The 11767-nt window shown below is 39.8% G+C and overlaps 1 pseudogene; it reads right to left on the bottom strand.

Moving 5' to 3' along the window:
- Positions 1-9932: 9932 nt before the first annotated feature.
- Positions 9933-10556, bottom strand: LOC149224948 (callose synthase 10 pseudogene; annotated as a pseudogene).
- Between the last annotated feature and the right edge of the window lie 1211 nt (positions 10557-11767).

Here is an 11767-nt window from a genome sequence, read left to right as displayed (position 1 = left end):
AAATACTATCGCGCCGCGTACTTTTACTATGCGTACGCACCTGAACCTTAGTCGCTCTGCGTACCCACGCAGCTCTCCTTCTTCTGCTCTGCGTACCCACGCAGGTCTCCTGTTTCTGCTCTGCGTACCCACGCAGCTCTCCTGTTTCTGCTCTGCGTACCCACGCAGCTCTTCTGTTAAACACCTGCGTACTTCTGATTAGGGCCGAATAGACAGTCCACCAGAGTGGCACAATTGCTCAGATCTGATCATGCGCTCGAGAGATCACCCTTCACAGATTCGCCTTCAACTTCTCTTTCATATAGATCAAGCTTTTAAGGCCATAACCCAATATTTCAGATCTAAAGATATTCAATTGCAAAAGATACTTAGCCAAGTGATCTCCTTTGATTTATATAGGCAAGCTTCTCCTAAAAACATGGAACAATACCACGAGCCAAAACCGTAATAACACAAATACCGTCGGCTAAATACCAAGAGTAAATCATAAGAAACCCCACGTGTGCTTTTCTCTGCCTTGAAATGTGTGCACTGGGGTACTCACCTCCTGAACGGCTGGCCTGCGTATCAGGACGCGGTCCCTGCATGGTGTACCTGCGGGTATGCACCTTCTGAACTGATTTCCTGCGTACTTCTTAATTTTCAACATATTGAGAGCCTTGCCACGGGAGTTGCTATCAAGTACAACATCTGTAACATATAGCCATACCAGAAACATAATGCCAACAATCTCCCCCTTTGGACTTGATGGAAACCTCACAATCTTCAGCTTCATTCTCCCCCTTTGACATCAAGGGCAAAGGGGTATGCTCCCCCTGAATATGAACCAGATCTGCAACAAAAAACCATAATCCACCATGAAAGAGATAGAGACATATTGCAGCTATTCCAAGATCTCCTTCTGACCATCCTCCATAATGCCAACAATGCATTATATGCTCCCCCTGAACCTGTACCATCAATCAGAAAAGGTTCAACAATAAGATGATGCATCAACAACCCCCAACTTTTGCCTGAGGTATTCAAAGTGTCCCTGGGCAATGGTTTGGTGAGAATATCAGCAACTTGTTCCTTAGAAGGAACATACTCCAACTTGACCTTCTGTTCAAGTACTTGTTCCCGGAGAAAATGGTACTTGATTGGTATGTGCTTGGTTTTTGAATGCATAACAGGATTCTTTGAGATGTTGATTGCACTTGTGTTATCACATAAGATGGGGATTGGTGGTGTACAAGTGATTTGAAAATCCTGCAAAGTCTGCATCATCCAAAGGAGTTGGGTGCAACAAGATGCAGCAGCAACATATTCCGCTTCAGCTGTAGACAAGGCAATTGAACTATGTTTCTTGCTGAACCAAGATACCAGTCTAGAACCCATAAAGAATGCACCACCACTTGTGCTTTTCCTGTCATCCACGCTTCCGGCCCAATCTGCATCTGTATAAGCATGAAGTGTAAGATCTGTATCTCTAGGATATCATAAGCCATAATTTTGAGTCCCTTGAAGATATTTGAAAATTCTCTTCACTGCCTGAAGACGAGTCTCCTTCGGATTTGCCTGAAATCTTCCAACTATTCCAACTGCATGCATGATGTCTGGTCGGGTACCTGTCAAATAAAGTAAACTTCCAATCATAGATCTGTAGGTTGGTTGATGTACTGCTGCAGATTCATCATTTGCACTGAGGCTACATCCTGTGACCATGGGTGTACATACTGGTTTTGCATCTTCCATACCATATTTCTTCAAAATCTGTTTGAGATACTTGGTTTGAGATAAAAAGATTCCTCCTTCCTTTTGTTGGATTTGCAAACCAAGGAAATATGTCAATTCTCCTAGCAAGGACATTTCAAATTCTTTCTGCATGACCAAGGCAAAGCTTTGACTCATAGCTTCTTCATTGCTCCCAAAAATAATGTCATCTACATACACAACAAGTATTAGCAATTTGTCATTTTCAACTTTTATATAAAGATTGCTATCTGCTGATCCTTTTGAAAAACCTTGTTGATGAAGATATTTGTCCAAACGGTAGTACCAAGCCCTTGGAGCTTGTTTGAGACCATAGAGAGCCTTTTTCAATCTGCATACAAGATTTGGATCATTTCCAAGAATGAACCCATCTGGTTGTTCAATGTATACTTCTTCTTCCAAGTCTCCATTTAGAAAAGCTGATTTCACGTCCATTTGAAATACTTTGAAGTTTTGAAAACTTGAGAGAGCAAGGAACATTCGGATGGCCTCAAGTCTTGCAATAGGAGCAAAGGTTTCTTCAAAGTCTATTCCTTCTTGCTGCGCATACCCTTTACAAACAAGTCTGGCCTTGTTTCTAATTACTTCTCCATTTTCATTCAATTTGTTTTTGAAGACCCATTTTGTTCCGATAACATTCTTATCCTTTGGTCTAGGAACCAGCTCCCAAGTGTTGTTCTTTTCGATTTGCTCAAGTTCTTCATCCATTGCTTTCACCCAACATTCATCTTTGCATGCCTCTTTCACATTTTGTGGTTCAGTGGAGGAGAGTAATGCCAAATAGCTTGAGGCTTCTGCAACTGTTCTTCTGCCCCACAATCTGAGATTCTGGATGATTCTTCTGAACATATCTGGATGGGGTTTTCTCTTCTATTCTTGTCTGCTCCTCTGGTTCTTCTTGAGGTTCTTCTTCTTCATCATTCTGTCTTTGAGGGTAGCCTTCATCTTCTCCGATGTCTTCATGATGAACTTGCCTAGGAATGTATCCCTTCTCATCAACCACTACATCAATGCTGTCAACAATTCTGCCAAGTCTTTTATTGTAGCATTTGTATGCTTTGCTATGTGGAGAGTAACCAAGAAGAATGCCTTCATCTGCTCTAGGTTCAAGTTTGCCAAGCTGCTCATCAGTATTCTTGATATAGCATTTGCTCCCAAAGATTTTGAAGTGCTTTACCGAAGGAGTCTTACCACTCCAGAGCTCATGAGGAGTTTGAGTGTTGTTCACCCTGACATTTGTTTTGTTGAGAATAACAACCGCAGCATGTGCAGCTTCACCCCAGAAAGTTGCGGGAGTTCCTGATTCATCAAGCATAGCACGAGCCATTTGTTGGACTGTTCTGTTCATTCTTTCCACAACTCCATTTTGCTGAGGAGTTCTAGCTGTAGAGAATTCTCTTCTTATCCCATGTTCTTCACAGAAATCGAAAAATTCATTTGAGGTAAACTCCCCACCTCTGTCGGATCTGAGGCACTTAATTTTGTGACCTGATTCATTTTCAACCAAAGCTTTGAAGGATTTGAATTTTTCGAATGCTTCATCTTTGTGCTTCATAAGTCCTAGCCAGACAAATCTGGAGAAATCGTCAATGAATAATATCAAGTATTCTTCTCCTCTAGGTGTTCTTTTCCTGAATGGACCGCATGTATCTGTATGTACTAGCTCAAGAGGCATGCTAGCTGATCCTTCCTTCTCTGGAAAGTTAGTTCTGGTTTGTTTTCCAAACTGACATGATTTGCATATGGTGTTGTCAGGAATTTTGATATCTGGAAGATCGCGAACTGCCTGATATTTGCATGCTTTCCTTATTTGTGAAAAGCTTAGATGCCCCAACCTTCGATGCCATAGCCAGTGCTCATCATCCTTGCTCAGATAGCATTGTTGTTGTCCTTCTTCAAATATGTACAGATTATTTGGAGTTCTTTTGCCTTTGATCACTATTTTACCTGTATCAAGATCACGAACAAAACATCCATTTGATATGAATATAACCTCGGTTCTTTGATCACACATCTGGCTGACACTTAGAAGATTATGCTTCAATCCATCAACATACAAAACATTTCCAGCCTTGACCTTTTCTTTTAACTGAGCAATGCCCTTTCCTTTTATAGTTGCAGGAGTATCATTTCCAAAAGAGACTTTCTTTCCCTTTTCTAGAGCAGAATAAGACTCAAGTTTTTCTTTAACACCTGTCATATGCTTCGAACATCCACTGTCAATGTACCATAGATTTTCCTGTCCTTCTGCATAAAATGCTATCCCACATCTTTCTGTTTGAGGTTCCTTTATTCTCCATGTTTTGGTGCTTGAGGCTTGTTCCTTTTTCTGCTGAAACCTGCTCCTGCATTCAGAGTCTTCATGACCAAAGTTATTGCAAATAGAACATTCAGCTTCATTTTCAAGAACCGAAAAGTTGTTATAGGTCCTTTTTGTAATCCCTGTCATACTTCTTTGTTTTTGAGCTTCCCTAGTCATGATCGTTTTATATGCAACACATTGAGCTGCTTTGTGACCAAAGTTATGGCAAGAAAAGCATTGTCCATTGAAGAAACTTCTGCGGTTATCGAATCTACCAGCCAACTGATTGTAATTTCTATTTTCATCTATTCTTGAACCAAATTGAGAAGATTTTACCTGTGGTTGGTTGTAGCTTTTGTTCACCCTTAAGATGGATTGCCCCTGATAGTTTCTGTTTGTAATTCGTTCCTGCTTTACCTGATGATCTTCATTGTTCTTTTGCTCATTTCTTCTTGCTGCATCAAGATAACTTTTTGAGGTGGATGCTTGAGAAGTTTCTCCATTATAGCCCAGACCTGTCTTGTTTAGTGGAGACCGCTGCACATTGATAATCTCATCCAAAGTTTCAGATCCTTTGACAAACTTGAGATTAATAGCTTTTGTTTTCTCAATCTCTTTTCTAAGACCAACAATTTCACCTTCTAATTTTGCAAGATGTTTTTCCTTTTCATCAATTTGAAATTGTAGAGTATCAATGATCATGTTCTTTTCTTCTATACATCTCTTGAGTCTAGTAATTTCATCATAAAGTTTATCCACATCTATAGCATCCATATAATCATCATCTTCAAATGCCATTAACAACTTATATTCATTACCTTGTTCATCTTCATCACTGTTTGATAGACCATCACTATCTTCATGAGTGTAGTAGCTTTTCTTATTTGCGTTCTGTTTCTTGTTCCATCTAGCAGGTTCCTTTCCTTTATCCTTATAATGACATTTTGCAGCATAATGACCTACTCTTCCACAAGCAAAGCATTTAAAAGGTAACTTACCTCTAAACCTTCCAGAACCCCTTTGAAGATTTCTGACAAAATTTGATTCTTCTTCCTCTTCTTCTGGGACGTGACTTGCTTCATAATAATCTCCTTTGCCTGATGCTTTGAAAGCAGCTTCTCTTCTGTCTGATGGACCTCCCTTTCTCATTTCATAAGCAGTTAGAATTCCATGTAAATGAGACATAGTAAGAATTCGAAGATTTTCCTTTTCTTCTATTGCAGATACTTTAGATTCAAACTTGGGGGACAAGGATCTTAGGTCCTTTTCAACCACAATAGCCTCTTTTATTTCTTCACCCAAATTCTTCATACAATTAAAAACCTCATCTACCCGAAGAAAATAGTTAGCCACACTTTCATCATTATACATTTTGAGAGTCTCATACTGAATTCTGAGAGTTTGAAGTTTAGCACGCTTTACCTGTTCGTCTCCTTCATAGCTCGTGACAATTTTGTCCCATATCTCTTTTGCGGATTTATAGTGCATTACCTTCATGAATTCTGATTGAGATATACATCCTAATAGAGTACTCACTGCTTTCGCATTTGTTTCATACTTTTTTTTCTCGGCTGCATCTGTAGGAGTAGCTGAAGGAAAAGCATAGCCTGTCTCTACGATATCCCAAACTTCTGTACCAAGAGATTGAAGATAGGCAGTAACTCTTACCTTCCAATAATTGAAGTTTGTCCCATCAAAAACCGGTGGCCTGATTGATGCTTCTCTCTCGTAGTTGCTCACGATGAACGATCTACCTTCAAGCGATCAAGCTTCTCTGAAGGACCTGCTCTGATACCAATTGTTGAAAATAATACTGAGGGGGGGGGGGGTGAATCAGTATTATTTAATTCTTTTAATAAATCTTCCTTATTTGTTCTTTGAATTATTTTTGCATGTCAGTACCATAAAATAATGAACAAAGAAAAACAGATAGTCACACCAAAGAACACAAGATGTAAGGTGGAAACCCAATGTGGGTGAAAACCACCTGCTGCAATATGTCTCTATCTTCTTTCAAATTAGAAACTTCTTTTACAATGGTTTTGTACTGGTGCAGTTCTTTACCAGTACGCAGGCTGCAACCTGCAGAGAGCTACAACTCTCTCTCTCTCTCGTTTTCCAGTCTCTCCTGGAAGGGAGCTACAACCCCCTACTTCTTTTCATAGAGCATCAAATGATCATCAAGTACATAAAAGTTACAATCCACTGCAGTTATCAGATCAGCAATAACAGAACTAACTCAGAACACCTCATCAACAGAAAAATTCAATCAACAGAACATCTTAAGATAGATACGCAGTTTTCCCTTCTGTGGCCTGCGTCGCTACGCAGTTCACCTTCTGCTTTCCTGCGTATACCCGCAGAGATCCTTCTGCCGCACTGCGTGCCCACGCATTGTTCCTTCAACCGCACTGCGTACTATTACTGCAGGTACGCACCCAAAGACATTATCGCGCCGCGTACTGTTACTGCAGGTACGCACCCATAAATACTATCGCGCCGCGTACTTTTACTATGCGTACGCACCTGAACCTTAGTCGCTCTGCGTACCCACGCAGCTCTCCTTCTTCTGCTCTGCGTACCCACGTAGGTCTCCTGTTTCTGCTCTGCGTACCCACGCAGATCTCCTGTTTCTGCTCTGCGTACCCACGCAGCTCTTCTGTTAAACACCTGCGTACTTCTAATTAGGGCCGAATAGACAGTCCACCAGAGTGGCACAGTTGCTCAGATCTGATCATGCGCTCGAGAGATCACCCTTCACAGATTTGCCTTCAACTTCCCTTTCATATAGATCAAGCTTTTAAGACCATAACCCAATATTTCAGATCTAAAGATATTCAATTGCAAAAGATACTTAGCAAAGTGATATCCTTTGTTTTATATAGGCAAGCTTCTCCTAAAAACATGGAACAATACCACGAGCCAAAACCGTAATAACACAAATACCGTCGGCTAAATACCAAGAGTAAATCATAAGAAACCCCACGTGTGCTTTTCTCTGCCTTGAAATGTGTGCACTGGGGGTACGCACCTCCTAAACGGCTGGCCTGCGTATCAGGACGCGGTCCCTGAATGGTGTACCTGCGGGTACGCACCTTCTGAACTGATTTCCTGCGTACTTCTTAATTTTCAACATATTGAGAGCCTTGCCACGGGAGTTGCCATCAAGTACAACATCTGTAACATATAGCCATACCAGAAACATAATGCCAACATTGTATTTATTTATTGGTAATTGTCTCGATGAAAAGAACACACTACAAAGATAACAAAGAAAGTTCATAAGTTAAGAAGTAAAAACATATCACAAACAATTATCAAGTCGAGAAATTGTTAGCATTGAATGCCATAGATTTCTCAACATGGTATTAGAGCTAAGGTGTTGAAGTCAAAAGAAGTGCATCTAATCAAAGAGACATTCAAGGATCAAGTTTCAAGGAAGACATCAAAGCAAGGTGAAGGTTATCAAAGCCAAAGATCAAGATCTACATTGAAATATAAAACCCTAGATCGAAGAAGCAATCTGCAACAGCGAGAGCTTTTGTTTTTATAGTTATCATTAAATGGCCACAAAGACCCTCATAAAGTTGTCTACAAGGAAAGATAGCTTGAAGGACTTCAAAGATGAAGATCACATCATCTTGGAGAAATTCGAAACCCTAGAAGCATTTTTTATTTACACTACAAAAGAAGTCAAAGTATATTGAAGGCGAGAAGGCATTGTCATCATTTTCAAGGTTATAAAGCAAGGAAGGATCCTCTCCTTGCCCTAGAAGAAGATCACCCGAGGAAGCAACAAATCGTCCTCATCAAAAGGAGAAACCTTTTCTATGGAAAAAAAGGCTTTTTCATTTGGAAGAAGATCGTCCAAGAGAGAGCTCTAATACATCTTCTTCAACCATCATCAAAGTGATCAAGGCGAAGATTTCATCCTTACTTGTCAAGTAAGTATCTTTCATTCTTTAATCAATTTGGTAAAATGACTTCGTGTTTGCAAGGAGATCTATAAGTTGGATGGGTCATTGAAATTCCTTGCATGCAAATGAGGATAGACATAGTCCTCTAAGAAGGTGAAGTCATTGAACATATTAAAAGGTCTCCTCTGAATTCATGGGAAGGGATTCTTATGAAAGATCCCCTCATACAACAATTGTTAGCACTCGAATTTGCCCCAGGCTGAGGAATGCAAAACTCGAGGCCACATCAAACACGTTCAGCCTCGTAGCTAGCCCTACGAGGACAGGAGAGGGCTCTCTCCGGGTCTATCTCGACAAAAGGTTTTCAAAAGGGGTTGAGATGACCAATTAGGAATACTGATTTAGGCTAGTAAATTGATAGAAAGGGTTTTTTTTTTTAATAAATGATTGGGTTTTCTGGGCTGCATGGGGCAAAGACAGCAAGAGCAGAGTTTAAATGAAAAACGCAGATTATCTCTTGAGGCAAGATAGGCAAGAAATTAAACATCAAATTTGAAATAATGTGGCGTGGGTGAACTGTTTGAGAGGTTGACAAGGGCATAGAAGATGAATCCTTGTCAAACAGAAGAAAACATTAAATATGAACACTTCCTCAAGACAGAGCAAATAAGTTGAATTCTGTCTTTCTCACTTAAAAGTATTCATTTAGAAACGATTATGAAATGAAATGGAAACACAACAGGCTACATATGAAACCAAGGATGAGACAAATGTTAAATTTCATACCACAGGAATCTCAGGAACCAGAGCTGTATCTCTTCATTAAAATCTCTGTCTAAACTGTACAATAAAAGCTCTGTTTTTCTCCTACCAGCTCTCAGAACTCTCTCCTCTTACTCCTCTCCTACAAATGATTTATTTAATACATTAAATAAAACTCAGCTAGGAGAAAACAAAACGACCCAAAACAAGGGCGCTGTTTCAACTAAAGTTACAAAAATAGAGATAGAATCATCTCTTTATTCTAAAAAACAGAAGATCATTCCCCTTAAAATCCTCTGATGGCTACTTTAAAAAACACAAATTGGAGCACAGATCCACTTGGAGATTTAACTGAGGTCAAAAATAGGCAAATCGACCCTATTTCTCTGCTGTGACAGATGTCTCTGTTTATTTTGGCATTTTGATAGGTGTTGATATCTCTAAAAGCGTTTCATTTCGCTTGCATTCATGGCCAAAAATGCTTCCTTTCCAATACCATTAAAGCGCAATGTCCATGTATACGGAAATTACTTTCTTGTCATTTGAAATGGGATCAGATGTTGCACCCTTGTCCATGCAAAATAGATTAGCAAGCTTCACAATCAATAATCTAGTAATTGCATTAGAAGGGCAATATCAGCAGTTTCCGCTGCTTGTTTTTTGCTTCTGTTGTCCATAAATTTGACATGTCACAACATAGGTAAATTTCAGATCTGCTTGAGCTCGCACTTCACGAGATAGCTCATATCCATGTGTATTTGTCAAACCAACTCCAGAAATACCAGCCTCGATGTCCCCAGAGACTTGCTTCTCCACATAGCTTTGTAGCATAAGAGCTTTTCTGTAGTACATCATACCTCGAACAGTTCTTGCTAGTGTTTGGCCACGATATGAAGCCCATAAGCGCAACTCCAAGAGATCACTGGAATTGTCCTGAAGCTCTGAATCCAGTGTAGTTTCATCTCGACCAATACGTTCTAGAAAATGTTTCTATTCATTTGGGAAAATCTTTTGAAGATAAAAGAGAATAGAAATTACATCTTCATTTTCCTTCCGTAATTCAGACATGCTGTACATTACAGTCTCACTGTAGTATGGAGTAAAGACACTAAAAGGCATCATTTCTCGCACAGCCTTTGCTGGTGCCATTTTCATGAACAATGAATTTGTAAAAAAAAAATTCTAGCCGACGTCTTGCCTCAAGGTTGTTTTGGTATATTCACAGCAGAGTCCTTGATAGTAAGAAGCAAGTGCAACCTCTTGATCTGTTCCTTAATTCCAGGATCTTTAGGCCATTCCATCTGTGAGAAGAGGCGTCCTTCAATCTTTGCTTTCCTGAGAATGCCCCAAGTGTCGTAATTCTCTCTTAGATTAGGAGACAAGATATCATGAGTGACTACATCATAAAGATCTTGCATAGCTTTCAGAGCCCCCCTTGCTAAATGAGGTGTCTCTTCATGTCCCAAAAGACCTGTCAGTGCTGTTACTCTTGATAGCAGAAGAGGCAGCTTATTTATGTGGAAATTGACAAGAACAGATTGATCTAGTATACTCTCATTTACATCACGAAACAATCTTTCAGCCCATAGCCTACCTTCATTTTCAAGCAATGATTTTAGTATTTTCTCTACATTGTAGTAGCATTCGACAACAGCATAGCACATATATTCATCTCTCATAATTCTGTCCCACAATTCGTATTGTGTGTCTCTGCTCTCTACAACCAAATCTATGGCCAGAAAAATCTTACTGGAGAGAAGAAATAGTGGCCATTGTATTGAATTTAAGCTCCCACTATTGCTTGGGATAAGAAGCAATTCCATTTCCCAATTATTAATGTAATCTTCTTCACGGAGACTTTTAATAATTTCATTTCAAAAGGGTGAGAACTTTGCAGCATAGAATTTGTTTGTCTGTGTAGACACCTCAGCATTAAGATAACCACTATGAAGCGTGTTGAGCATTGGTGGCTGAAGGTTTGTCACAAATGCTTCAGGGAAAGTCTCAAAGCGTTTATGGACCATCTCAGTAGATCGTATCTCTCCCAGTTGATCTCGTGCTCCAATGAGTCCTCCGATAACAGCAGATAAAAAGTATAAAATATTTGAAGATCCAATGCATATATAGCAAGAATAGGAAACCAAAGAGTAGCAATTGTCAAGGCATTGTGATTGTCAATTGCAATAATGACTAATAGTGCCAAAAAATATTTGGGTGGAGCATGAATAAAATGCGCTGGACGACTGTGCAACAATTTTTGCTCAGATTTTCTTCTCGATTTCATTGGCAAAGCAAGTAATTGTCTCTGAACAGTACTCCACGACATTTTTACTAACACTTGGATTGTATTTCAACAGTTTCGCATACGCATCCAAAGAATGGAACATGTAATCGTAGACATTTGACATATTGAGGTCATTCACAATAAAATCTCTCCCTGCCTTTCCAATTTCCATTGCCTCTATGGTGTATTTGTTGCCCCAATCAATAGCAAATTCTATGGACTCGCACAAGAATTCAAATGACTCTTTCTAGGCCACAATAACATCAATGACTGCACATAACAAGGAATGAACTTTGGAGAATTTCACTGCAGCGCGCTGACAAGACGAAGTCTAACATTGGCTCCAATGGGGATGGCAGCTGCCGCTTTTTGGAGGTGCCAAGAACCGCAGAGCTTTGGGAGAGCAGACAATGCCTCTATCCATTGGGCAATGGAGTCATTATTGCGAAGAAACGACACGATTAATTTATTCACTGGAAACTGACTGAAATGATTGAAACACTGACTCGGCAAACTTCAAACTAAACTGTAATGAAACTGGAACAAAATGTTGCCTTTTGGCTGCTTATTTATTTACAAAATCTACCCTACTTTGTTGTAAAAATAATAGATCAGGTAATACTGAAATGCCAGATCAACCATTCAAGTAAACCTAAGAATGATGCCGCTTGAGAATGCTTCCACCAGGACACAGATGTAATTGCTGGCAGCCCTTCATGCGCGTAATGAGCCTGGTCACGTAAAAGACAG

This window comes from Pinus tabuliformis, chromosome Q (genome assembly GCF_031772625.1).
Source record: "Pinus tabuliformis cultivar Carrire ecotype Pingquan chromosome Q, CPIR1, whole genome shotgun sequence".
NCBI lineage: Eukaryota > Viridiplantae > Streptophyta > Pinopsida > Pinales > Pinaceae > Pinus > Pinus tabuliformis.
The sequence above is the reverse complement of the archived record's forward strand: the minus strand, read 5'-3'. Positions and strand labels throughout refer to the sequence as shown.